This window comes from Miniopterus natalensis, chromosome 5 (genome assembly GCF_054644295.1).
Source record: "Miniopterus natalensis isolate mMinNat1 chromosome 5, mMinNat1.hap1, whole genome shotgun sequence".
Classification (NCBI taxonomy): domain Eukaryota; kingdom Metazoa; phylum Chordata; class Mammalia; order Chiroptera; family Miniopteridae; genus Miniopterus; species Miniopterus natalensis.
In genome coordinates this window covers 69,888,955-69,894,954 of record NC_142085.1, presented here as the reverse complement: position 1 = coordinate 69,894,954, position 6,000 = coordinate 69,888,955, and positions in this window count along the sequence as shown.

Sequence of the window (6,000 nt, the reverse complement as noted above, 5' to 3'; positions counted from 1 at the left end):
TCTCACCTGGGGTTTTATGCAAAATATCAGGCTGTCCAGGAATATCATTGTTATATATAAACATAAGGATCCTCTGTTGGCACAAAACTTTCTATGTAAATTTGTGTATATTCAACTGTGTGCAGCTAAATTGCTAGACTTAGGAGCCATCATGACTGAATTTCACAAGAACATCAGACTGGAAACACAAATGCAGAGCGTAGGGGCTTATTTACAGAACACCTGTCTGCAACATGCAGTCTCAAACAGTATTATTGAATGCTTCTTTCTAAAATTTTTTGAATACACTCAATTCTTTAACATAGTACTATTAAATATAATAAATCCAGTGTTAGTTTGGGCTCATTTATTTCCAGATAGTTTTCAAATGCCTCAGGCTTGGTAAAATTCACCAAATATCCTTCTATTTCCACCTACGTGGAACTATTCATACCTACCTAAAAGGGTAACTGAATCCTTCTGCAGGTACATGCTTAGTTAACAGTCACATTATCAGGGTGTTGTTTTATCTGTTTAATTTCTAAGAAGTCGCTGACCTTATTTCACACACTGCTGCTACTCTCTCTCCTCTTTGCTTTCTTTAAATTACTGGAAAGATGCACACCCCAGTGCTAGGCAAAGCAAAATCTGGAGAGATTTGGAAATTTTGGTTTATGCTAAACTTAGATTTCATGAGGCTTTGAGTGGGTCTAAATTTGGTAAAAACTGTTCTCTCATTCTTAGTGTCAGCTTGTTTTAGAGTCATCTGGACTTGATTTTCAGAGAGAAGAACCTGAAGATCAAAATTCAGCTGCACAGCTGCACAACTTACTGCCAACCCAATATTTTACAGGGATGTGCATAAGCATGTGTGTGTGTGCACGCACATGCATATGTCCTTAAATCAAAAACAAATTCTACATTAAACCTCGTGATTATTCAAATCATGTCTTAATGCTCTCACCCCACCTCCTGGTACTGACTGTGGGTTTGCACTGGAAGGAACAGTGGAAATTTGTCAGGAAATGGGTCTAAACGTTCCAAAACTTTTTTGGAATTATTTTTTTTAAGGCAGCAATCTATACAAAGAGTCATTTCTTTCTGTAATGTATTGGCCTAAATTACTTTTTAAAAACTGATGACAAAAATCACTTTTTCATAGCTCCTGTCACAGTACTACGTAAATGGTTGTTATTCAATAAATTTTAGTAGAGTGGATGCTTGGATAAGTGAAAGGATGAATGAATTTATGACCCTGTCTATAAAGATATTTGGAATTTTCTATGATGAATAAAATTTTGTATTCTCTTATACAATTAAGTGTTTTCATATTAAGAATAAAATTTTATTTAAAATTTTATATTTTAAAAGTTGATAAGTATACAAAATATTTTAAAAATTATATTACTGATTGCTACAATTGATTCATTTTTCTTAACTTGAGTCATGGAAAATCCTTTTACTGTCCTTGGGCATCCTCTAAGCATATTATCTACCTAAAATGTTAACATTTAATGATATTTGCATTAGCAAGGTCCCCCAGTATGGCCACCAATGACCCACACTCCTGGTATTTACAACCGTGTGTTGTGCCCTCTCACAGTGATTCCAGACCAGGCCTTATGACCAGTAGAGTACAGAAGTGACGTGTTTGGCTCTCAAGATTGTAAAAGGCAGGTATCTTCTGCCCTGATCTGTTGGATCACTCCCCGGGGAACCTACCACCATACCATGAGAGCACTAAAGCAGCCCTTGGAGAAGCCCAGATGGAGAATTAAGGCTTCTAGTTGACCTGCCTCACCTGTGAGGGAGCCTCCTTGGAGTAAATCCTTGAACCCCAGTCAAGCTTTCAGATGACTGTCATCCCAATCAAAATCTGACTGCAGCTGCAAAGAGTCCTTAAGTGAGAACCGACCAACAGTGCTCTTCTTGAATTACTGACCTAGAATGTGTCAGCACAATAAACCATGATTTCATGTCATTAGATTTGGGGCAATTTGTTACACTATAATAATAACTAGAATAATATTTAAATGTACATGTACTCAGCACATTTATGGATTTAATTCTCACTTTTTAGAGTATAGAAAATCAGTAGTGATTGTAAGATCAAGCACTCACCTAGATCCTCCAACACTCTTCCATCAAATTCCTCTCCTTAGAAAGGTTTTCAAGTTGAATGTATTCAGTTCTGGGCCATTTAAGTTCCCTGCTGGCTCTTCTAGCCTTTAGCCGCTTTGGTGGATTTACTCTTTACCCTTCTCTGAAGACGTGCTTCTTTTATCATCAGCACCTGCTGGTGTCCCTGGGTTGGGGAACTGCATCTGGAGAACGGATGAATAAAGGCATTCGTGATAACGGGTGATGAATCCAGGGACCAGTGAGAAGAGGCTTTGGTGCCTGGCACGTCTCAGGTACTGTGTTGATGTTTTTCATGCTATGCTCTGTTTCCACTCCCTCTACCCCTTTGTATGTGTTCAGTCTTTTTTGCAGTACTTCACGTGCATTTAATCCTAAATCCTATGGAGTCAGGAAAAAAAGGAATCTCAGAGACAAAGGGAGTTTATTAGCTTTTAGAATCTTATTAAAGATATAATCAGCTTTTGGTTTGTGGAAAGAAAATCTGAGAACTACTCACGAACCAATAGCTTCAACTTCCCCCAAAGATGATGGCTCCTGTTCTCAAAGAGCTTCATTTTTGTGAGGAAACTGGCAATCGACAACAAAAAAAGAAGAAAATTACTACATCTATGCAGAGACCCTAAACAGGATGATGGGAGAGTCATTAGATGGCCGCTCCAGAGGGCAGACAGCCTGAGAGATGGAAAAATGCTCACAGATGAAAGGAAAGCATCACCGGCGGGGAGCAGAGCTAAGGGCCGCCGGTGGGAAAGAGCTTGGCATATTGGGAACAAAATGAAGGTTGCTGGGGAGCAGAAGAGCCGACCAGGGTGGTGCAAGACGTATTCAGAGGCTGGCCCGGTCAGGGAGGCCTTCGTGCGACAGAATAAGAAATCAGGATCTTTTTTCTCAAAGCAGCGAGAAGCTAATGAGCATCTTAAACCAGTGATTTGACTGATATTTTTAAAGTATCCTTCTGGCTGCTCTGTGGGTAAAAATAGAAGCAGGGGTTGTTAGGAGACTAGCGAGGCAGGACAGGGAGGGGCGGTGGTGGCTTAACGGCGGAGGTAGTAACAGAGTAAGAAAAGTTGGTACACGCAAGGCAGGCTCTGGAGGAGGAGCCAGGGGCCTTGCTGGTGACCTGCAGGTGGAGGTCTGTTGCCACCTGCCAAACCTCAGCTGTTTTGGCCCCAGCACCTCTCTGGCCTGTAAAGCACTGTTTATACAATCATTTTAATTGTCACCAGCCTTTTCCTTTTTGGTTTACAAAACAGAAATTGGAAAAAATGAAATTGTAATGATAAAAAGCAGGGTCTCTAAAATGTAGTATCAGGAGATCTAGATGAATATCGTTAGCAAGCTGGAAGGAAGTTTTAGCCTCAGTTGGTTTCTCAATGAAATTTGAAGCAGTCGACAATGTATTCAATATTGAGGAATAAAAGAAAATGGAAGATTTGTAAAATGGATTAATGTAACTCTTTCTGAAAGAAAAGATGCATGTTTAAACCTCTCTGCCATGCTTAAGCTTACTGTTCAACTTTTGTACATTCTTGATAGTGTTTGTGTTTTCATGCTCTCAACTGTGTATAGTTCTTTAGTAAACATGACATTTTTAGTAAAAGACTTTAAATATTTGAATGTCACCCAGATATATTTATGTATGTAGTAAAACATCAAGTTTCTGTTTTATTCTGGGCACTTTCCTATATGCTTCGATTATAGAAATGAACAAACCAGGTCAGACAGTGTTTCCCGTCATAGAGCTTACGGCCTAGTGGGTGTAAAAATAACTAAACAGATAACCACAATGGTAAGTGACAAGATGGGCAATCAATATTCAGGGTGCCAAAGGAAGTCACAAGGAGAAGCACTAAGTAGGTAGGTGACTTGGGTTGGGAGAAAGTATCGGAAAATCCCCCTGGAAGAGGCGACCTCTAGGCCCAGCCCCAAGTTTGAGCTGCACGTGCCGTGGAGCTCACCCATCAGAACTGGTCCCCTCACTAAGGCCTGAGCCCAGACAGTCATGCAGCAGCCTCCCCTCAATCAGCAGCTTTTCTTTCTCTAACATGGTGCAAATAGACTTGGGAAGGAAGTCAGTTTTGAAAACTGATGATGCAAGTGAAGATGAAGTATGCTGGTATAAAAAAAGTGATGGCTTTTAGCAAACAAAACAAAACCCCAAAACAAACAACAACAAAACAGAATCTCTGATAGATTGAAAGCGGTATATAGAGGTTCACGGTGGCTCTGCTCTGTGCGGTAACTGAGCTCCTCTGAGAGTTCTATGAGGAAGCAAGTCACAGCAGGTTGTAAAACAGATTCACAATGTACCAGAAACAGTACAAATGTACTTAGTAAGTGAGAGAGATAAATGATTATGTGTCTGAAGAGGTATGTAGATGTTCACTTGTGCTTTTTTGTTTTGTGGGAAAATAGTAGATCATGGTGGAATTCACAAATTTTCACATTCACAACAGGCTCAGGCCCTCCTCCCCGGAAATACAAAGGCCCCTAGGCCCTTTGGATGGATGTGATGTTTTTCTCTAAAGCAAGACTGTAGAAACCCAGCATTTGGATTAAGGGTCTCTCTGGCCATCTCCTGAGCAAATCCCCCACTTTCACATTGTCATTTGCCCTTTATAAATCCCCCTCCCTGTGTGTGATATGGCATTGCCGGAGTTAAGAAGGCAGAGGGACTGACTTCCAAATATTTCAAATGTTATTTATGCAACTAATTTAGTTTGCCCAAGTAATAATGTACATACCCAGCAGGGTCTGCTCTACAAACGACTCCCCAGTTCATCTTGGGTCCCACTTAAAAGCTGCCTTTATTACTAGCTTATTAGTCAGAAACCGAAGTGCTTATGATAGATCTTATTATGCTCACAAGAGCCTTCATTCTGGGGAGCTAAAGCCCATGTGCAAAGTAAGAAAAAGGGAATTCACATGCCCAGGGTCAAGACCAATCTGGAGTCTGTCAAGGTTTCTGGTATCATTGACTTGTGTCCATGATGTAAACTTAAATTTGAAGTCCTCGGGTAAAATACTTCAAAGATTATCATACTTTCTGGTCTTTGTCTCTATAAAAGCTTACACTATGATTCTCTTCCTCTTTCCCTCTCTTTCAATTCAATAACGAATATTTAGAAAATGTCTGTCTTTATACGGCTGCTTTCTAAGCTGTTACATGAACGTGGCTATCGAGCAGGATCTCATGTGAATCCCTGTGAATGGGATGTTGGTATTGGATGGACCAGAAAAAGGCATGGGGAGAAGGGTTACACTAAGAGCCTTTCTAAGGCTGAAAAATATTTAGTACAATGAACACAACAGAACTGAGGTTTGGTTTTGCTAAGTATTTTCCTCATACGTCATTTTGTTAATGACTTTGAACATGTCAATAGAGCAACTTGACACTTACTTTGACTTGAAAACGTGCCAAAGTTTGTGTAAACCTGGCTCCGTGGTACCTGATGGAAGGACCAGGGGCCTTTCAAGCACAGACTCAGCCCCAGAGCATCAGCTGATTGACACGCTGCGTACACAAAACAAACAAAAAGTCAGCAATGGTGCAGATAAACATCACTAGGTGCTTTTCTTAAAATGTTTTAGTTATTGTTGATTTTCATTTCATTGAGGTGAGGGGGGAAAAATGGCCACAGACTAAAATATTCTCTTGTCAGCATCAGCTTGTTCTGTGGTGCCTCTGAGCGTTCTGGTCCAGGGCACTGCTGTACCCGCTTCTTTTAGATTTGCTCTCAGAGGCCCTTAGCCGATCCCTCGGAAAGCTGGTGCCCATCTGCAGAGCTTCTAGCTGCTGTACAAGAGGCATCCCATGTCTTCATTAAATTACAATTAGGCCACTTTCATGCCTTGGTTTTCTTTTTTCTTTTTTTAAAT